Source organism: Pteronotus mesoamericanus, unplaced genomic scaffold, assembly GCF_021234165.1.
Source record: "Pteronotus mesoamericanus isolate MK-2021 breed Mesoamerican mustached bat unplaced genomic scaffold, CSHL_Meso_final contig_37, whole genome shotgun sequence".
NCBI classification, from domain to species: Eukaryota; Metazoa; Chordata; class Mammalia; order Chiroptera; family Mormoopidae; genus Pteronotus; species Pteronotus mesoamericanus.
The window spans coordinates 1,840,991-1,864,801 of NW_026555144.1; the positions used below are offsets into that span (position 1 = coordinate 1,840,991).

The 23,811-nt window shown below is 36.7% G+C and overlaps 1 protein-coding gene across 1 annotated transcript in view; it reads left to right on the plus strand.

Annotated features, from left to right (window-relative positions):
• Positions 1 to 23,811, plus strand: part of NRK (Nik related kinase) — a 241,434-nt gene that overhangs the window by 14,900 nt on the left and 202,723 nt on the right.

A 23,811-nucleotide genomic window follows, 5' to 3' on the forward strand; every position in this document is an offset into this window, starting at 1 on the left:
TCTTGTGTAAGTTTCTGTAGAAATGCAGTGTTCCTCTTTTCCAGGCCTGTCTCTCAGAAACATATCACTGTCCCTAGGCTGATCCTCACCGTAGACTGGTAACAGGTCCTCTATATTAGGGTTGTGTAGAGGTGTTTTGATATATAGGTCCAGCAGAAGGGGTTTCTTTCTAGTTCAGACAAAGGTGCTCTCCACTTCCCAAGCCTTGTACCTTTAAGGCTGCAACTTCCTAGAAAGGGTTTCTTTTCTAATTTCTCTATCCAGGTTGGGATGGGGGAGATCCTTAAAATTAGCACAAAGATTCTAATAGTATATAAGTTGAGTAGTAGGAAAAAAAAAAAACATTGTGGAAAGGTCCTAAAAGCAGAAAGAACTTTGGTGAGTATAGGGAACAGAGAGAATGCCAATATTCAAGACTAAAGTTTTTTTCTAACCATTTTATCCTTCCCTATTAAAGGAATCAGTGAGTTATAGACAGTGATGTGATACAGATACAAATATATTGTTTATGTTACCTCAGTTACATCTCAGACTGAATGACTATTTAACATTTGTGCGATCTAGGTGAATGTTTACATTATGCATACATACCTACACCTTATGCATAGAAGTTCCTCGTCGTTATGGTACCTTTATAATCTCCATGGATCTATATGCATTGTAATTCCTGACAGGTGTGTTTAAATGTGTGCATGTGTGTATTCTTGTTTTGATTTGAAGGTATAGAACTCTCTACGCCATCATATCTTAAGAATAAAAACCTCACTTTATAAAAGTTTAAAGGCAAAACTAAGGTGAGGTAGCACAAAAAGATGGTTTCCTATCATCAGTCATCAGAATTGTGATGCCATGAGAAAAAAAAAACAAGAGCGTAAAAAGGTGAGTTGTGCATGATATTTTGTTTTTTGAAACTTGGGTTTATTGAGGTATACAGCAGGTCCTCGAAAAATGATGTTTTGTTCAGTGATGTTTCCTTATAATGCTGATGAGATGCCATAGGAACTTAAATCCTGTTTATATCAATTACCCTATGGTAAAATTGGTTTCCATTATATTTAATTTCATCAAAAGTTAGAGAACATATCAACAAAATTAAGTGAGGACTTACTGCATTTTACATTCAGTAAAATTGACCACTTAAAGTGTACAATTTTATTATTTTGGACACATTCAGTCATATAACTACCACCAGAATGAAGAGTTTTTCAATATACATCTTAAGTTACACAGTACAGATCTTCAAATAAGATTCTACTACTACACTGTGTGGTCTGCCAGCTTGTGTACTATGATTATGGTTGTTGTACGTTTTGCTTTTACATATGGTATAATCCCATATTACTACTTTGTTTTCTCAACAGTACTATTTTTTATTTAGTCAATTATCTTTTATAGCAGTTAAAAAGAAAAATAAGAACCAAGATATGCATAACCATTACTTTGGGTAGCTGTGTGGTCTAGGGGTTCGGGTGCTGACTGAGTGGGGGCTCAGGAATTTGTACCTAACAAGCTCCTCAGATTAGTTAATTTTATTAATAACAATATTCTGCCTAGAGATGGTCACTTTTAATATTTTGAAATATACTTTTTCTCCTAACTTATTTTATGTTATATTGTTTCCTTAACACCTCCAAGTGAATGAATGTACATTTTTCAATATTCTTTTTTTAATTTTTTTTATTTTTTTAATTTTAATATCCAGAATATATGAAGAATTCTTTTTTTACTTTTAAATTAGTTTTTTTTATTTTATTTTAATTTATTTTTTCAAATACATTTGTCTCTGCCTACCCCCCACCACTAAGAAAGAAAGAAAAATACACTTACATTCATTTGAGCTATTTCTGGAATCTTCATTTCTTTGGGTAAATCCAAGTTTTTATCTGGATATGATATTTCTTAAGCCAGAATAAGTTCCTGTAATATTTCTTATAATGCAGGGCATTTGGTAAAGAATTCTCTGCTTTTGCTTGCATGGAAAGTCCTAATTTCTCCTGAGGTTTTGAAAAATATTTACACTGGATATAGAATTTTGGGTTCACGATTTTTTCTTTCATAACTTTAAATATATCACTCTTGTCTTCCTGTTTTCTCCTTTGTATTTTTCTTCTGACTACCTTTAAGAGTTGTCTCTTTTTTTAAATGTGTTTATTTTAATAGTTTATATTTATTGTTTTTTATATTTGCTTTTCAGCAATTTAAATATGAAATGTTGTGTGGGAGGGATTTATCATCCTTGGGGTCCTCGAAGCTTATTGGATATGTGATTTAACATATTAACTCATAGCTCTTGAATGTTCTGTTTTATTTTTTGTTTGTGTGAATATGTTTTTTTATTTGTTTTCATTCTTTTTTCTCCTTGTGTCTCAGTTTGCATCAATTTTTTTACTATCTTCAGCTTCACCAATTCCTTACTCAGCTTTTTTGTGTATAGTGATGAGACTTCCAAAAGTGTTTTTTAGCTCTTTTACTGTTTTTCATTTCCAGCATTTCCATTAATTTCTTATAGTTAACATCTTTGCTGAAGTCTCCATTTATTCATGCATGTTTTCTATGATTTACTAAAGCCTTTCATGTATTAATCATAGTCATGTTAAATTTTCTATTTTATACTTTGAGTATCTAAGTCATCTACCAGTATATGGCTGATTATGTTGATTGCTTTGTCTCTTGAGAGTGGGATTTTTCCCCCTTGCTTTTTGTATCTCAGCCATTGTTTGCCAGATACTGTATGTCAAACAATATGTATGCCTTGAAATGGCCACTATTATTCTATTAGGTCATTAATATCAGAGGTTGAGTCAATCGAATAATATGAGGTATGTTTCAGTTATGTTGTTATAGCTACCTTCAGTTCATTATCAGCTTCAGATTCTTCTTACCTTGTATTTAGCATGAGGTTTTGTTTGCTGAATACTTTCTCTCAATATTCCCATTCTACCTTCAGTAGACCATCCTTATGCATTTGTGCCTCAAAGATTCTCTCTCCATGCTCTTGCACCTCCAATAGTGGTACACTGCTATTGCTTTCATACTAAGAGCTTGTAATCTAGTGGTGTGAGGTAGGGAGGAGTTCTCTGATTCTCTGATTCAGCTTAAGTCATAGGTAGAGTCTGTGCCTCTAGATCATGGAAGTTAGACTTCATTAGTTATGTTGACCTTCTTCTATTGGTAGGATACTTCTAAATGATTTGGTCACAGGACTAATTCCTGCCCCTTCCCCAGAAGTGGACCTCTTTTATTTATTTATTTATTTTACATTTCCCATAGCTGCAGGAGGTCTTCATCTGTACATTGGAAGGGAGGCAAGGCTTGCTGCACTTCCCCTATAACTTAAGGCTTTTATTCCTTAAGAGCAAAGGAATTGGACATGGTTGCATGCTTTTCTTACTGAAATAGCTTCTCTTCTCCACCAAGTCATTACTATAAATCCATGGAGAAAGGCCTGCAAGTGTACATAAATTCTTTTTGTATCAGTGACTCTGAAGGTTACTGTGCTTTCATGTTAGCCCACACTTGGCCTTCAGTAGTTCATAAAAATTTAGCTGAATTATATATACCAGGTTCTATGGTGACCCTGTCTTCTCCCTGCAGCCACAGTCGAACCAGTGCTCATGTTGATTCCTCCTTGCAGGTGCTTATCTTTCTTTGGATTTCAGGCCAGTTTGTTACCTTGAGACTTTGTTTCTGGTTCAGGAAAAATTATGATTTTGTAAATTATTCAGCATTTTTGGTTTTGGGGTGGGGATTGCATTCTGTCCAGCTTTCCACATCCTCAGCAGGACCCAGCAAGTCCATATCAATTCCTTGTAAATAAATCTGCATGAAGCTTCTATCATATGCTAGGTCCTGTACATATTTATAATTCCTAAAAAAATTATAAGTATATGTATATGTATACGTATATGTATATCCAGTAATAGAGAATGTTTTCTGCTATCAGATCTTCAAAGCAGAAACCTCTGTGTTACATAAGGTAAACAATCATAGACACTTTATTTACATCAGATACATTTTCCTTTCTCACTTATTGATGTGAACTCTTTTAATTTATCTCAAGTTAATTTCTTTCTGTAAAAAGTTTTGGGATGGTGGAACTATACATCATAACCTTCTTCATGGAAAACAATTTTTATTTTTACAATATCACCACCATCACCATTACTATTGCTGATGACAGTGATTTTATTTCTGTGAAGTTCTTTTTGCTCGTAGAATAGCTGACTAAGAATCTTTAGCCAAATTACTGTGTATGTATATTACAGATTTTTTTCTTGTGGCAAGGACATGAGATCTACCTTCTTAACAAATTTATATGTGTACAATACATTATTGTTTTTTATTTTTTTTATTGTTCAAATACATTTGTCTCCATTTTTCCACCACCACTTTCCCCTGCCTCCCTTCCCCACCTCCCTCCCTCAATCCCTCCCCACTTTGGCTTTGTCCATGGGTCCTTTATCCATGTTCCATGATTTGACCCTTGCTTGCCCGTTCCCCACCCCACCTCCTTCCCTCTTGATTCTTTTGGTTTCTTTTTTCTTTCAATGTTGCTGGTTATGTTTTCCTTGCTTGTTTGTTTTGTTGGTTAGGTTCCACCTGCAGGTAAACACTTTAAAAATGTTCATGCCTTTTATACCTATAATCCCACTTTTGGAAATATATGATAAACACCAAAAATACAGAAAAAAGCACAAAAATATCCAGTTTTAATGGAAAAGGAGTATATTGTGGTGAAAAAAGTTCCTACATTGGAACCAGAGGGACTGATTCAATGCTTATTTGGCCATTAATTAACTAGGACCTTAAGTGAGTCACTTAACCTCTGAGTATCAATTTCATTGTGAATAAATGGAGCTAAATAATACCTAATTTGCAATATTTGTCAAAATTTAGAAACAATGCATATAAAACGTCTGGCTTTCTTGGCCAGGTGGCTTATTGGTTGGAACATCGTCCCATATACCTAAAGGTTGTGAGTTTGATTCCCAGTCAAGGCACATACTGGGGTTAAGAGTTCGATCCCACATTGGGGTTCATACAGGAGGCAACCAATAAATGTTTCTCGCTCAAATTGATGTCTCTCTCTCTCTCTCACACACATAAATAAATAAATAAATAAATAAATAAATAAATAAATGCATTCTAAGAAAGTAATTTTAAAAATGTTTGGCATATGGTAGATATCTTTTAAAGATAGGTATTGGTATCATATTTACTGTTGTTATTATTTTGTAAAAAGGCAAATTCAGCATAAATTCTAAATAGTAAAATCTAAGATGAAATTAATTGCCTTATTATGGGGGACTCGGCCTGTGAAGTCCCCAGATTCCCCGCAGATAGGAGAATCATTTCAGACACCCTTTGCCTGTCAAGGAGAGGGGAAGGCGATTCTCTCTCAAGGCCCTGAGCCCCTGGGCTCAATGGCTTTTATTGAGAGGGCTACCCAGGGGGTGGTATAGTTAGCAGGAATGTATAGGTAATCTAATTTCACCAGTATCTTAAATTTACAGGGAGTAGGTGATGTTCGAAGAAGACTAATGACAGGAACACACCAAATTGCTTGGGTCCGAGATGAGTAAACATAATGGCACCAAATGGGATTTGGGTCAGGGCCCAGGAATTCAGTAAATGTCCTTACCAGTGTGAGTTGGTTATCTGGTATAAGATTAACAGAGCTTGAGAAAGACACAAAGCATACTTCAAGGAGTATAATTTACTTCTAGGCCTGATTTCCCCTGGGGGCCCTTGGAGCTATTATTGGGTCCTGCCTATCAACCATATTACCAGTTTTCTGGCCAAGACTTATGGAGCTTCTCTCAGGCCCCAGCTTGTATGAGGCTACGGTCCCAGATACAACTCAAAGCAGCGCCCTACACCTTATATTCAGTCATTGCTCTGAAAAGCAATATTTACGATGCTATCTAGCAGCATAGAACTTTGTTTTAGATGTTAAGTATTCCATATTATGTGTACACTCTGATAACAGTAATGTTAAATATGCACATTAAAAATGATGAATAGTGTGATACTGGGTATAATGTTTATTCTATATTTTTCTATTCTATATTTCTGTTGTTTGTAATGTTATGCTATTTAGGTTAATAACATATAATATGTGTGTATGTATGATAACACCAAATTCTGTGCAGCAAAATGAAAGCATGATGCCATTAAAAATTAATGTCAGAGTGACTCAGAGAGTCCTTTGCTTTTTCAGTGCTGCCAACCACATTCTCTGCTGGTGTTTGTTTTGGTTAAAGTCTCTCCAATGTCTTCCAGTTTGTTTCCAAGTCCTCCTTCTCCAGCAGGATTCCAGCTGTCTGCTGAGGTCTGTGCACATTGAAATGAAGGCTGAGTTGCATATTCAACATTGTAAACTCTCCTTCCTTTTTTCCCCTTATAATTAGATACCTGTCGGTCTACCCTCTCCAACTTCCTGCCAATGCAAACCTCATTTCAAATAATTGCTTTTATTTTTCTCTCTTGTTTTAAAAGAAAGTACTGTTTTTCTTTTTTCCTCCCAGTAAAGTTATATAGTTTCCTTTTCACCTTTATCTCTTAGTCTAATGACTTGAGTTATAATTTGAATTGGAAGAAAGATGTACACAGAGATACTATGGTTATTTTATGACACATTAAAGAAGAGATCAAGACCCTTTAACAGTAGCACAGTGGGTGACAACCTGAATCTTCTACTAACTGACACTTGACATGTAACTTGACTTTTTCTAGGCCCATTTCATCAACTGTAAAACAAATATCTTATATTAGATAATCCCCAGGGTTTCTTCCATCTTTTAAGCAATACACTTAATACAGTGCTTGGAATTCAGTAAAATGTAAACTATTCTTGTTCTTGTTATCATTAGTATATTAATAACTATCGTATAACCCCTTCACTGCCTTGCAAAATAGAAGTTGATCTTAGGTACTAGTTTGAGTAGTCCCCATTTCACTGAATAAAATTATTTTCATCATGTTTTTTCTGTTCTTTCCTCTAGCATCTGATAGTGAGACTTGATATTTATCTCAATAACTACTGTAATATACAATGAATGGTATAATTGGGTAGCTGGTAAATTGGGAAATCAAAATGATTCATTATATGTTACTGTTATCTAACACCATTTTTAAAGTAGAACACTAGTGGGGTAAGACAATGAACTTAATCTCCAGAATGAACGAACCAGTTTGCCTTGACCTTAATGACCTTGACTGCGCCCATAACCTCTATCACTTATTCCCACATTGCCACTTGCAAGTGGTGAGAGCATAAACAGAAGTTGGAAAAAGTTCAAGACAACTGCTTAAAACAAAGGAAAAATGATCCTGAAATAGGGTAAACCTCTACAGTTAGATCTACAGCTTCTTTGTCACATGCACCTGATGTCTAGTTGAAACTCAATGCTAGTGGAAAGAAAAGAATGCCCCAAATATCTTATTGTTTTAAAACTTAAATTCATACCCAGGGCATAAGTAAGCAACCATTCTTGAGAGATATTAGACCAGTCATTTGTCCCTAGATATTCAGCAGATTAAATCAGATGTATGAAGGTGTGGCATTGCAATCATGAACAAATTCCAAATTGCTTGCACTCTGGAAGTTTGGCATTGAATATGGCAATTTTTAAAAGAAACACCATCCAGTGTCTCACTTGTAAATATAATTCTTAAATAACTGCTAGACACATTGATTTTATTTGGAAATATCACCAGACAAGTGAGATTTAGGTTTTAGTTACATTTTCTTTTTCTTTTTTTTAAGATTTTTTTTTTTTAATTTTAGAGAGGGGCAAAGGAGGGAGAGAAACATCGTTGTGTGAGATACATCAATATGTGAGAGATACATTGACAGGTTGCCTCTCACACGCCTCCAACTGGGGGCCTGGCCCACAGCCCAGGCATGTGCCCTGACTGGGAATTGAACCAGCGACCTTTCAGTTCATAGGCTGGCACTCTATCCATTGAGCCACACCATCCAGGGCTATTAGTTACATTTTCTTAATTGGAAGTTGGGGCAGGGAATAGGAATTGAAAGGCATGAAAGAAATGTCCTCAAATTTGATGACATACAATGTATGATGTTTTTAATTAAGTTTCAGAAACATGGTGCTGACATTTGGGCTGCCTAGCAACTAGATCTATTTGATAGGGTTTGAGTACTTTTCCTTTTAGGTTCAAATTATACTGTTTATGTGCCTACCAAATGTCTAGCAATGTGAATGCTTTTCTTTATGTAGGAAAGTTTCCTCACATCCTTGCCATTTTGCAAATATAGCTCCATTAAGTCAGCCAACAAATATTGCTTGAGCATCCATAAAGTTCATAGCACTGTGTATTTCTGCAGCCAGTGTGGAAAACAGTATGGAATTTTCACAGAAAAGTTGAAAATGGAACTGCCTTTTGAACCAGCAATTCTACTGCTAGAAATATACCCTAAGAATCCTGAAACGCCAATTTGAAAGAACTTATGCAAACCTAGGTTCATAGCACACTATTTACAATAGCCAAGATTTAGAGACAGCCTAAGTGCCCATTAGTAGATAAGTGGATTAAAAACTGTGGTACATTTACACAATGGAATACTACACAACGGGAAAAATGAAGGAATTCCTACTGCTTGTGACAGCATGGATGGAACTGGAGACTATGATGCTAACTGAAGTAAGCTGTTTGTTGAAAGACAAATACCATATGATCTCACTTATAATAGGAATCTAATGAACATAATAAACTAATGAGCAAAATAGAACCAGAAGCATGGAATAAACTGAGAGCTGTAAGAGAGGGGGGACGGGGGTGTGGGCTGATAGAAAATGAAAGAATTAGTCAAAGAACATATAAAAGACCCAAGGACATGGACAATAGTGTGGGGATTGACTATGGAAGTGAGAGGCGGTCTGGGTGGAGAGTGGGGGGCAGGGGGAAAATGGAGACAACTGTAACAGCGTAAACAATAAAACATTAAAAAATGAAAGAAAAAATAAAATTCCTATAATTATTTGAAAAAAAAGTAGCAGAAGCTAAAGATGAGGTGAGGCCAAATGCTTATTAAGCTATTGTGCTTTCCTAGTGCAGTACTATAAGTCCAGAACCCTTTCTTGGTTCCACCTTCTTCTTGTGATATCAGCCCTTTCTGATAATATGCTTCAAAAGTAGAGACTGATCTTCAGTAATCCCTCAGGCTGCACTTTCATAGGAAACATTAAATTTATCCATTAAATTAAAATATTGCTTTGAATGTTTAAAGTTTCCAAGATAATAACATGTAAATATTGATAGAATGCCCACTTTTGTTCCAAGTGCTTCTTTGGACACTAGGAGCTAGTTAGAATAATCAGAAAACACTTTTTTTTTTGAAGAGGTGTCATTTTATTGATTTAGTTTAGTAGACATAAGGAAGAAAGGTATTTCCCCTATGATTGTGACCTGTACATTTGATGAGTTACAGGAAGGAAAGGGAAAACCTGGGTGAGATTGGGCAAAATGAGGGAGTAAATAAGAGTGTCCTATTTTCCTGTATGAAAAAATTCTAATGAAGTTTCTAACAGACACTCCTGGAGCAAGTTTTTCTCAGTAAGATAACCCAGATTGAATATTTGTAAAGGGGGTAAAATGAATGAACATGAGCTAAATAAATTGAGAGGCAAGGAACCAAATTAGTGAAAAGTACTGAAGCTTAAAGGTCTTAGAGAAAACAGAATATTTTTATCTTGGTCGTGACATCTCTCCAACTGTGGAATATAACCCAGGATCCAGGTTATAGGCTTATCTTTTTCTTGTATTAAACCAAAATTTACTTTTGCCTCCTGATAAATCTTAAGGAAGGAAGAAGCACAAGCGTGATAGGAATGAAAGATGAAAGTAAAAGTCATATATGTAGGATTCATGCTTTCAAGGGACCCCAATTAAATTTGTTCACAATTCATTTTTTTCACAATTAATCTAATTTGTTCAATACATTAACAGATAGACATGGAGATATATTCAAATGCTATATTTGGTGTGTAGGGGTAATTCAAAATTATGAGCATATAACTTCAGATAGATAATCCAGTTGATTTTATAAAGTTGTTCTAGGGAAGAAAAGACAAATTTAGGTGTATAGAGGAAACACATTTATATTTCTAAACAAAACCAAGACTGATAAATCTATAGGATGGTAGCTTTGGTCATTTGTATAAAACCATCCCTATTATAATTTTTAATTAAATATAAGTATAAATCTTTCTGAGTGTAGAAATAGTACAATTACCTAAAAATAGATATACAGAATTACATAATTGATGCTTAGCTTACACACTTAAAACTGATTTCAATATATCAGTATTAGAAATATTTGTGAGGACAAGCTTTTTCTAAACCATTTTAATGAGTGGTGAGGTGGGTGGGAGCAGGGCTAAAAACATTAATGTAATCTTTGCTAATATACTGAAAATCAACTTTTGTTTTCTTTTGCATATACCCATGCATATATATTTATATAGACTATGTATATACATACATGTATACTTGTATACAGATATACATGTATATTTAGTTATAAAATATATACATAAAATACATGTGCTATGTATTTATACATATAAATTATACTATATACAAGTTTTATTTATATATATATGATTATGGTCAGATTCTCGGTGAATTCAGTAAAGGTGATTGGTGTTTGAGTATAAAGAGTTCTTGCTTTCCTTGGTTCTGTAGTAGTTGACCAGAAAGACTAATTAGCTAGGTCCTTGTCACATTTCATGAATCAGACACTTTGGGAAATAGCATTTAGGCAGTTCTAACTCTTGAAATAAGACTGAGTCCCAACTTGGTTTAGAACTTTCTCACCTACCATATTTGTGTATATGTGTCTAATGTAGTTTTATGGGTGATTCCAAAGTTGCATTTAGAAATTAATATACCACTGGAACTGTCAGAAGGTGCCAAAGAAGAAGTCTAAGTTCTTACTCTTTTATGTTGCTGGGGCTACACTAAGGTATGCTATTACAAAGAGGCCTATGAGTAAAATTGTGCTAAAATAAATACCAAATAATTATCAGAATATATAAGTAATCCTTTAACCTACAGGGTTATTTTTCCCTGCTCAGCTACACCTAGGTGATAACAAATTCCTCCTCTACTAGAGCATGGAGAGAGGAACAATGAGGTATAAGTGTAGTGTGTCATTTCAATTGCAGAAATAATGCTATGGAAATAGGTTATGTGTAATTTGTGTTGGAAAAATAAGAAAGCTCCTTTCAGGTATGTCATATATAGGCAGAGTCCTTTTATGACTAGGAAATGGAGGTTGAATTATTCAGGGTCCACTGAGGGAAAAGGAGGTTGATTATATTCTAAGCACTGCCAGTCAAATTTTATATAAATCATTAACTCTGAAGAGAACCAAAGAGAGAGAGAGAGAGACTACCATTATCAAAAAGGACAAATAAGAGTCTTCAGAGAAAGATAGTTTTCATTGACCTTGGAAAAAATAAAATTAAATAAAATCACTTGGTATATAATTTAGGTGACAGAAAATAGAGAATAAAATGTTAGTCACTTTTGAAATGGTGAACTCAAGGTCCTAAAAAATGAATAACATTTACTGAGTGTTTGCATTGTGCCTAGAGCTTAATTTGCATTATATTACTTATATTTCATAAAAATGTTATGAGGTGGTCACCATTGTTATTAACATCTTCCTATCTCATAAATTAGAAACTGAGAATGTAAGAAGTTGAGTTACTGAACAAGTTCACAAAGTTACTAAGTTACAAATTCAGAAGTCAAGTAAAAATTTTCCTGCCCTTTAGGTCTGTGCTGTTTACTATATTATGGTCAGTTCAGCAGGTACAAGCCAAAGTCAAAAAGCATTCGACTAGATCAGCAATAGGTGATGGGGGAGCTATCTGCCCAAGTACAAAAGTTTACATCGAAACTAGTGAGCTGAGGTCAGTGATGATCATTCATGATATGTCCCTCCAGCCTATTTGTTCATGCTGGGAATAAGAGATACAATCTAGTCTGAAGGACTTTTCTGGGATTTAGTAAAATTTCAGAAGTAGATGGTGACATGCGTATGAGCTTTAGAGGACACTTGAAACTCATGACTAAACTTCTACTCAGACTCCTGGAAGCCATAGAAGACAGAGAAGTGCTTGCTGTCATGCTGTCATCCTTTTACTCTCTTCTAGTGAGCAGGGGCTTGTCTCCAGCTCCAGACTCATTTTGCCTCTGTTATTGCTCCTACTGGAAGCCTCACAGAGAGAGACAACAAAGGATCATTGAAAGTTAGTGTGTCTCAAAGATGAAACAGAACCTCAGCATTTCTTTTGCAGATGATTGGTTTCTAAATGGTGGGATTGTAAAATTTAAGATAAAAAATAGTTTTTGTATTTTCTAATAGTTGCATTTCTAGGAGCATGGATGAAAATGTGTATATATATATATATATATATATATATATATATATATATATATATATGGTTATGTGTGTGTGTATATAAACACTTTCACACTCACACTCATACACTTAGGGTACCTTGTTGTTTTTTCACTAAGAACAGTTTTTTGCCTAGAGTCTAAGCTGTATTAAATTACATGAAGGGTCTAAGTGGCTATAGCATGAGAAATTTAGAGGTTGGTAGAAGAGTGTTGAGCAGGTGGAAGGAGGCAAGTTTGTCATTAAGATGAGGAGAGGCAGAGATGTATACCAAGTGTGCTACATAAGTATAATTCTCATTGTATCATCTCATCAGGTGGGGATGAATGTTTCAACAGAATTTATTGCTTAAGGCTTTCCTGGTGGTTAACCGCCACAAGAATTTTGCAAGCAGCCAAGTTCCTTCCACTTTGCCACAAAATAAAGCGTTGCAATGACAGTAGAAAACCAGCTACAAGAATTCAAGTAGATTCCTAAGAATTCATTAGTCTTAAAAGTAGTTCACAAATTTCTTCAGGGGTGGGAACCAGGACTTTTTCATTATGGCTACACCTCCCAAACACCTAGTAAAGTGCCCTCCACACAGTAGGTGCCCTCCACATAGTAGGTGTGTCATCAGAGATATATGGTGAGCAAATATTTCAATGTAGATGTCTTACTATGTTTTCTATTGCCCACACTCATTTTTTATTATTAGTGTTGCGATTTTAAAGTAGGTATTATGGAAAAATTAATTGTTTCCAGAAAATTTATCATAATCACTTTTGTGATATTTGGGGGGTTAGTAGAATAATTTATACATATGGGTGCTCAGCACAATGTTTTGTGGTACTAAATAGTGTGCAAAAGTGACCTTCTCCCAAATGACATTTTAATGGGGTCCCTGTAGATGTGCCTTGATGGAAAAGATTGACTAATAATATCCTTTTAAGCAGATGCTGGACACAGGTTGGCCTCTCAAAATTATACCTCCTCAGTAACTTCCTACTCCGACTATTAAAAAGGTGGCACTGCATAGAGATAAATATTTTCAAAGGATGGAACTATTAGCCCCTCTTTTTTTTAACTTTCTGCTGACTGAGTCATTTGGGAAGCTCGAAAGACTATATATTTTTTCTCAGGGTACTGTAGTTTGCTGTAGTACTGTTGGTGAGACTGAGTGTAAAGATGGTTTCAAGATAGCCTCAAGCTTCAGGAAGATGTCTGTAGCATGTGCAAATATTTCCTGACTTGGGAGTTTAGAAGCTGTTAGAAAGAAAAACACACAAGTAAAAGTTTACAAATACCCTTGCTTCTCTTAGCCTTCTCATCACTCTTGCCAGTTGCTGTAATGGGTTTTTTAAACTACCTTAAACTTTAATGAGTTTCAAAAATTTAAATGCCCCCAAATTGTAAAATGTTAAACTCTAAAAGTTTAGAAATGTACGTTTTTTTTCATGTCCTGCAGTGTCATTCATAGGTAGACAGACAGACATTCAATGATCATTGGTACCAATTCAATACCAACAGGAGTCCCAAATTAGGGGTGCACTGAAGAAGGAAACTTTATTCAGTGCAAACGGTTCAACTGAAATATAGCATTGCTGTGAGAAATGTGCAGCACGACTATGAAAACAGCTCAATAGTGTTACAGCTCAATTATGAAACAGCACTGCTATGGAATAGCAAGTCTGTGAGGCTGCCCTGGAGCAAAATGGCCCTCTCTGGTTAGAAAGCTCTGTTTTGCTCTGGTGTTCCCCACCTGCTTTGCTCTTGCCCCTGCCTCACCCCTTCCTGTGCTGGACTCCTCCCTGCTCTTGTGCTGTACTGCTTTGTCCTGTCCCAGCGAGAAGTCTTCTGTGTTTCAGCTCTAGTCAGGGAAAGGCAGCCTTCAGTTTCAGTGTGCTCCCAGAGCCAGAAGGGAGCTGACTTTAATACAAAGAGAAGTACCCAGCTCTGGTCCCTGATTGGTAAATTCTCATTCAAAGAAGGACTCCAAATTCTCATAGATTGATTGATCCAAAAGGCAGTGTCCTGATTGATCAGTGAAGATGTTCATGGGGACATAGCTCTGCAGCTCTGACTCGATGGAGAAAGCCTTGGTCCCATTCATTGCCATGCAGTTCTAAGAACTTCTTTAAAAGAGCAGATTCAGATGTCAGGAACACAGAGCAGACTGGCAGTTCAGTGCATGCTTCTCCCTGAATCACAGTTTGCTTCAGAGACCCCTGTGTAGGAAGAGTTGTTCAGCTATATCTTATTATATTTTTTCATTAGAGCCTCTTGATCAACCAGGAGCCCTTCTTAGTAGGTGTCTTGGTATCTTCATTCTCAGGGTCATTATATATATGTGACCCAGAGAAAGATATGTATAACAACTGGTCTTGTTTTCTGGTTCTATGTCCTGAAAACTTCTTTCAGCCTGGTACAACATATGCTTATGTTTGATTTATCCCTTTTCATACTTGAGGAACATATTATACTAAGAGGTAGTTGTATCATCCCCACAACTGCACTAGGGGTAGAACTAAGAGATGTGAACAGAAAGGTGCAAACTAGTTTAAGAGAAGGAAAATAGAGCAGTGATATTTGTAGGATACAGAGTCTATGTTTACCTCAGCAAGTGCAATGAAAAAATTAGTTTGACTAATTTGTTCACCACCGCCACCACCACGTCTTACATTTAAAAATGTGCAGGCAAAAAATAACCAGAGACATGGAAATAAAAAATCAAACTGACAGTAACCAGAGGGGAAAGGAGGAGGGGGATAGTGGGGGGAAAGAGGAAAGGTCATCAAAGAACATGTATAAAGGACCGATGGACAAAGCCAAAGGGAGGTAGGATAGAGGGTGGGAGGTGGGATTGGGTAGGGTGTGGGGAGCCATGGGAGAAAATACAGACAACTGTACTTCAGCAATAATAGAAACATTTTTAAATATTAAAATTAAAATTAAAAAATATACAGGCCAACTTTATTGACTAGTAATTTAATGGACATTACCAAAATGTTTGTTAGCATCTAGTACTCCTAGCATTACTAAAATGGAAAATGGATATTTTGCATTGAATCTAAAATGACCTTTAGAAGGGACTTCTTGGGTAGATTTATTTTAATTGTATTTATTTGCATTACCATCAAGCTGACCTTAAAGCTTGGACTTCAGGGAGGGAGAAGAGGGAAGTATAACTTACTGTCAGAATATCTCCCTGAAGCCCTTCAGAGGGGATGTTCTGGTATAAGGCCAGAACGTTCCAGATCAAACTCCCTCATTCCCTCCACTGTTTTGGATCTGGCAGTGGCATTAGTGATAAGTGAGTTAGGTTGGGTGAGGGTTTACAAAAGTCAATTAAAATATGATCAGTTGATTTATGCAAGATAATTTGTTTAAAGAAAGAAATAACAAAGAAAAAATATTCATTAAGCGTTATTTGTAAAGCCTTCCTTACTCTACAAATCAGGTGAATTTGTTTTTATTTATTTATTTATTTATTTTTAATTTTTATTTTTCGTTCAAATACATTTGTCTCCACTTTCCTGCAACCACTTTCCCCTGTCCCCCTCCCCTACCTCCCTCCCTCAATCCCTCCCTACTTTGCCTTTGTCCATGGGTCCTTTATACATGTTCCTTGACTTGACCCTTCCCTTCTCTTTCCCCGCCAACCCCTCCCTCCTTCCCTCTTGACACTGTTGGTTTCTTTTTTCTTTCAATGTTGCTGGTTATATTTTCCATCCTTGTTTGTTTTGTTGGTTAGGTTCCACTTACAGGTGAGATCACATGGTATTTTTCTTTCGCCTCCTGGCTTATTTCACTTAGCATAATGCTCTCTAGTTCCGTCCATGCTGTAGTGAAGGGTAGTAGCTTTTTCTTTCTTTATGCAGCATAGTATTCCATTGTGTAAATGCACCATAGTGTTTTGACACACTCATCTACTGATGGGCATTTAGGTTGCTTCCAACACTTGGCTATTGTACATTGTGCTGCTATGGACATTGGGGCGCATAGGTTCTTTTGAATTGGTGTTTTGGGATTCTTAGGGTATGATCCCAACAGTGGAATCACTGGATCAAAAGACAGTTCCATTTTTAGCTTTCTGAGGAAATCCCAAACTGTTTTCCACAATGGCTGCACCAGTCTGCATTCCCACCAACAGTGTTTTAGGGTTCCCTTTTCTCCACAGACCTGCCAGCACCTGTTGTTTGTTGATATGTTTATGATGGCCATTCTGACCAGCGTAAAGTGGTATCTCATTGTGGTTTTCATTTGCATTTCTCTGATGGCTAGTGATGCTGAGCATCCTTTCATATGTCTCTGGGCACTCTGTATGTCCTATGGGAGAAGTGTCTGTTCAGGTCTTTTGCCCACTTTTTAGTACAATAGTTTTCTTCCTGGAGTGGAGTCATGTGAGTTCTTTATATATTTAGGAGATCAAACACTTGTCCAAGGTATCATTGCCAAATATATTTTCTCATATCGTTGCTTCACTTCTCATTTTGCTAATGCCTCCTTTAGCCATGCAGAAACTTCTTATTTGTTGAAGTCCCATTTGTTTACATTTTTCTTTATGTCCCTTGCTTTAGGGGACATATCAGTAATGATATTGCTGCGTGGGACATCTGAGAGTTTCCTGCCTATGTTCTCCTTTAGCACTTTTATAGTATCATGACTTATATTTAAGTCTTTTTTATCAATCTTGAGTTTATTTTTGTGTATGGTGTCAGTTGGTGATCAAATTTCAATTTTTTGCATGTAGCTGTCTAGATCTCTCAACACCATTTGTTGAAGAGGCTATTTTTACCCCACTTTATGCTTCAGTCCCCTTTGTAAAATATTAGTTTCCTATATAGACCTGGGCTTATTTGTCGGCTTTCTCTTCTGTTCCACTGATCTATGTGTCCGTTTTTGTGCCATTACCAGACTGTTTAGATTACAGTGGCCTTGTAATATAGTTTGATGTTCAGTATTATGATCCTTCCTATTTTGTTTTTCTTTCTCAGAAATGCTGTGGTTATTCAGGGTCGCATAAAAGTTCCATATAAATTATTGAAATGTTTGTTCTATGTCTGTGAAATATGTCATTGGTATTTTAAGGGGGATTGCATTGAATCCATAAATTGCTTTGGGTAGTATGGACATTGTGATGATGTTAATTCTTCTAATTCATGAACACAGTATATACTTCCATTTATTTGTGTCTTCCTTAATTTCTTTCTTCAGTGTTGTATAGTTTTCTGCATACAGGTCTTTTACCTCCATGTTGAATTTATTCCTACGTGCTTTATTTATTTTGTTGCTATAGCAAATGGTATTTTATTTCTGATTTCTGATTCTGATATTTCATCATTGGTGTACAAAAATGTCTTGGATTTCTGAATATTGACTTTGTATCCTGGTGTTTCACCAAAATCACTTATTTGGTCGAGTAGTTTTTTGGATGAGTCTATAGGGTTTTCTATGTACACTATCATGTCATCTGCAAACAATGATAGTTTACTTTCTCCTTTCCAATGTGGAGGTATTTTATTTCTTTTTCTTGTCTGACCGCTGTGGGTAGGACTTCCGTTACTATGTTGAATAGAGGTGGTGAAAGCGGACATCCTTGTCTTTTCCCCAATCTTACTTGGAAAGCTTTTAGTTTTTGCCCATTTAGCATGATGTTGGCTGTAGGTTTTTCATATACGGCCTTATTATGTTGAGGTATGCCCCCTTTATTCCCACTATGCTGAGTGTTTTTATCATACATGGGTGCTGTACCTTATCGAATTCTTTTTCTGCATCTATTGAGATGATCATGTGTTTTTTTGTCTTTCCTTTTGTTTATGTGATGTATTACATTTATTCATTTACATTTATTGAACCATCCTTCCATCTCTGGGATGAATCCCATGTTGATCATGATGGATGATCTTTTTAATGTATTGCTCGATGTGGTTTGACAATATTTTCTTAAGGATTTTAACCTCTATGTTCATCAGCCATATTGGCTTGTATTTTTCTTTCTTTTTACTGTTTTTATCTGGTTTTGGAATTAGGATGATGCTGGCCTCATAAAAAGAGTTTGAGAGTCCTCCCTCATCTTGGATTTTTGGGAATAGCCTGAGAAGAACAGGGATTAGCTCTTCCTTAAATGTTTTGTAAAATTATCCTGTGAATCCTTCCTGTCCAGGGCTTTTGTCTGCTGGGAGTGTTTTGTTTAGTGCTTCAGTTTCCTCAGCTGTCATTGATCTGTTCAGACTTTCTGATTCTTCATTCATATAGTGTTGGAAGACTATACTTTTATAGAAATTTGTCCTTTTTATCGATGTTTTCATATTTCTTGGCATATAATACCTCAGTAATTTCTTACAATACTTCGCATTTGTATGGTATCAGTTGTTATTTCTCCTCTTTCATTTCTGATAATTATTTAGGTCCTCTCCGTTTTTTTTTTTTTCTGATGAGTCTGCTTATAGGCTTGTTGATTTTATTTATCTTTTCCAAGAACCAGCTCCTGGATTGGTTGATTCTTTGAATTGTTCTTTTCATCTCTATGTCATTCAGTTCTTCTCTGATTTTTATTATTTCCTTCCTTCTACTTGGTCTGGGATATATTTGTTGTTGTTTCTCCAGTTCTTGAAGTTGTATGGTTAGGTCGTTTATTTGAATTGGTTCTTTTTTTTAGGTAGGCCTTTATTGCTATGAGCTTCCCACTCAGGACTGCCTTCGCTCTGTCCCATAGGTTTTGGACTGTCATGTGTTCATTTTCATTTGTTTCCAGATACTTTCTGATTTCTTCTCTTATCTCATTACTGACCCATTCATTGTTTAATAGTTTGTAATTCGGTCTCCATGAGTTTGAAAGTTTTTGAGGTTTTTCCTTGAGGCTGCTTTCCATTTTCAAGCCCTTTTCATCCAAGAAAATGCTTGTTATTATTTCAATTTTCCTGAATTTGTTAAGGCTTGTTTTGTATCCTGTCATGTTGTCTATCTTTGAAAAAGTTCCGTGCACATTCGTAAGGAATGTGTATTTTACTTCTTTGGGATGAAAGGCTCTATATATGTCAGTTAAGTCCATTTGATCTAATGCATCATTCACTTCCAGAATATACTTGTTTATGTTTTGTTTGGAAGATCTATCCATTTTTGACAGTGGGGTATTAGAATCCCCTCGTATCAGCGTGTTGCCGTCTATATCTTTTTTGAAGTCATCCAAGATTTTCCCTATATATTAGGGTGCTCCTCTGTTGGGTGCTTATAGGTTTACAATGTTTATATCTTCTCGATGGATTCTTACTTTGACTATTATAAAGTGTCCTTCTGGGTCTCTTTTTATGTCCATTGTTTTAAATCTATTTTGTCTGATAAAAGTATCGCAACCCTTGCTTTCTTTTCCTGTCCATTTATTTGCTTGGAATATCTTTTTCCATCCCTTTACTTTCAATCTGATGGTCCTTTGTTCTGAGGTGGGTGTCTCTTAGGCAGTACATGTATGGGTCATATTTTCTTATCTATTCAGCTATCCTGTGTCTTCTCATTGGGCCATATAGTCCATTTACATTTAAAGTTATTATTAGGAGGTACTTATTCATTTTTTTTTCCCTTTGTACCTGTGTTTTTCTCTTCCTCACTCTTTTTTTTCATGTTCTTAAACCAGTCCCTTTAGCATATCTTGTGGTACTGGTTTGCTGGAGATATATTCTTTTAGCTTTCTTTTGTCTGGGAAACTTCTTATTTCCCCTTCTATTTTAATTGAGAGCCTTGATGGGCAGAGCAGCCTTGGTTGTAGGCCCTTGCTTTTCATTACTTGGAATATTTGTTGCCATTCCCTTCTGGCTTGTAGTTTTTCTGTTGATTAGTCAGCTGCTAGCCATATCGGGGCTCCCTTGTATTTTATTACCTCTTTCTCCCTTGCTGCCTTTTGGATTCTTTCTTTGTCTTTGATATTTGCCATTTTAATGATGATGTGTTTTAGAGTGGGCCTTATTGGGTTCCTCTTGAATGGGACCCTCTGTGCTTCCTGGCAAATTTAGGAAGTTTTCCGTCATTACTTTTTCAAACGGATTCTGTATTCCTTCTTCATCCTCTTCTCCTTCCAATATCCCTTTATATGGATATTATTATATTTCAGGTTGTCCTGCATTTCCCTCAATGCCTCTTCATTCTTTTTTAGTCTTGTTTCATTTTCTTGATCTTCCTGGGAGCTTTTTCTACCTTATCCTTCAGCTCACTGATTCAACCCTCTGCTTCATCGTGCCTGCTTTTGATTCCTTCTACTGTGTTCTTCAATTCAGAAATTGTATTCTTCATTTCCTCTTGTCTGCTATTGGTAGTTTCCATCTCCTTTTTCATGCTGATGTAGTTTGCAGTAAGTTCCTCATAGTTTCACTGTAGATTTTTGTAATTCTCTCTGAGCTCACTGAGCTCATTGAGCTTCCTTATAACCATTGTGTGGATCTCAATATCTGATAATTTAGCTGCCTCTATTTCATTTAGTTCTCTTTCTGGGGAATCCTCCTTCCTTTCAACTGGGGGGGGGTTCTTTGTGTTCCCATTACCTATGAGACTCTTCTGCTTTTTTTTTTTTTTTTTGCTTCTGTTTCTTAGGTTGATCTGTTTTGTTTTTCTGACTTTGTGGTGTGAATTTATATGGTAGGAGTCAGCTGTGTTTACTTTCTGCATCTGCCTGTGAGGATGCCAGATGTTGGCTCTGAGTGACCTTAGGCAGTCTGTTTGAGACTTCCAGGAATCTCCTGTTTGTGGCTGTCTCCTTCAGTTGTTAATCTAGTCACTCCGCAATCTGCATGCTGGCTTAGAGATACCACAGGGTGGGACAGAGTCCCTCTGTGGGGTGGCGTTATTGAATCCTCTTACTGTGCTGCCACTCAGGGGAGTGGTATGCCTGAGCTCGATGGCTGCTGCCATATGAGGGAGGAATCAGCACTAGGGTCCCACAAGCCACTCTCTCTGTTCTCTCCTCAAAGCCTCTGACTCCAGTGTCTCCCCTAATGTCTCCAGGCTACTCTGTGAACCGTTTAGCCAGGGATTTACTATCTATGGATGCCACTCTACACTCAGCAGGCATCTTAGACAGCATAGGGCAGGGCGGAATCCCACTGGTGGTAAGGCTATTTAGTCCTCTGCCTCTGCTGCCTCTGAGGGGAGTGGACTTTATCTGAACAAGTTCGCTGGTGCCACATGGCGATGAGTCAGTACTGAGATCCTACTGGCTATTCTCTCAGTTCTCTCCCCTCAGCCTCCTTCCCTACTCTATCCTCAGGCATCTCTAGAACACTCTGCCCCTGCCTTTGCCAGCAACCAGGCTAAGAGACTGCAAATAAAAATTTATGTGTCGGATCCTTACAAGGCTCTTTGTGTTTCCAGCCACCTGTCTCTGGCAGAGAGCAATCCTGCTGCTTTTCACAGCTGGCTGTTTTCTGTTTAGTTTTTGTGCTCTGGTGCCGTAGGCCACAGATCTGTGCTATTCGCTTAGACTCCACTCTTCTTGGGGTATCGAATTGGCCCTTTCAATATCCTTCTGGTGTTGTTGCCCATGGGCACCCCACCTGCCTTCTTGAGTCTCTACCATAAGTATACCAGTTATATTACACTAAAGCTGATTCCTCTGTCTGTCTGAGGTTATAAGGCTCTTCTCTCACTGTTGTTCAGTTGTTTGTTCCAGGTGGTTCTCCACAATTTAGTTGTAATTCCAGGTTGATCCTGGGAGGAGGTCAGTGTGATTTCCACTCACTACTCTGTCATCTTGATTCTCTAATCCAATAAAAGCTCATTTCTTTTGAGTTGTGTTGGTGCTGTGAATTATCTTGTCATTTACTCACATTTTATGGTTCATTGTGCAGTTGGTAGAAAATTACCATGCAGTTTGAATAAGTTACAGTAACAGAGTTAGTTCCTGAGAGTATATCTCAGGTATATAAAAGCAAAAGTCACCTGAGTCTTTAAGAATACAACTTCCAAATACCATATGATCTCACCTATAAGTGGAACCTAATCAACATAACAAACATGCAATCAAAATGTAACCAGTAACATTGAATGATAAAACAAACTGAAAGTAACCAGAGGGGAGGAGGGTGGGAGGAAACAGGGAAGAGAAGTGGAAGGGTCAAGTCAAATAACATGCAAAAAGGACCCCATGGACAAACCCAAAGTGGGGATGAATTGAGTGTGGGAGGTGGGGGTGGGTGCAGCAGGGGAAAGTGGTGGCGGGAAAATGGAGACAAATGTATTTGAACAATAAACAAATAAAAAATAAATTAAATAAAAGAATACAACTTGCTCTCTTTTCACTGAAACCAGCAGAATGACATGTCGACCAACATAACTTCACTTGATCCCATTCAAACTCTTTTATTCTAAGAAGGCTGTGAGGGCAGGGGCTAGATAATACATTGCTTCTTTAATACTTCTTGTAGTACCACTGTGCTGATTCAAACTTTATTGGTTAATTCTATATTTTGTGGTTTTCCTTATTCAAATCTTATATTGCTTGTCTCTGATGATGAGTAGAGGAGTGAGAAAACATAGAGAAAAAAGAAGTAGAAAGGTAAGGAGACATTAGTACTAAGGTTGCCAGATGTGACAAATTATTATAGGATGCCTCAGTACATTTGAGTTTTGATAAAGAACAATATTTTATCGTTAGTGTGTCCTAATAGTATATACTTATACTATAAAATTACGTTTTTATTTGATATTCATATTTAACTGAGCCTGTCCTTTACTTTATCTGCTAAACGCATCTAAAACCCACTTTACCTGGGTCACAGATTTGCCACCAGCCAACCCTGTGTTACGGAATAAGGAGGAGACATTGTCTATCCCACCTGCTGTGGTATTGCAGAGTATCCTGGTTCAGCCTATCTAAAAATTGCCAAAGGGTGGGGAGAAAATGGTCTTCTTGTCCTAGAATAGTTGCTGTTCCTTCCTCCTTTTTCTGGCAAATGCTCATTGCTGCTTTCAGAGCTCTTTAGCAAAACTTCTTTGCTAGTAGGTCTAGGGGCCACTGAGTCCAAGTAAATTATTCATTCACTACTGTGGGTCTGAGTAGGAGAAAGTAGAGTTTTCTGTTTGACATGCAAAGGAGAGCATTTTGCCTGCTCAGTTCCCTAGGCTAGAGAACAGAATCAATGTCACTTTTTTCCCTAACTCCAAAATGGAAGGGCTCTGGGTTAGTGACTTAATTGGTCACTCTACTGTTTTACCATGCCTCATATGGGTCCAAACACCTAGTATGATTGCAATCAATATCAGTCAATGATGTTTTTTGTTTGTTTGTTCAGTGAAAGACCTTATGTTCTTTTTTTCATAGGCTAGTCTTTCACTGACTTCAATCTAGGAATTGCTCAAAGAAAGATAATTTGTGTTGTTTAAAGCCCTATTGCATGTGGTCCATTTCT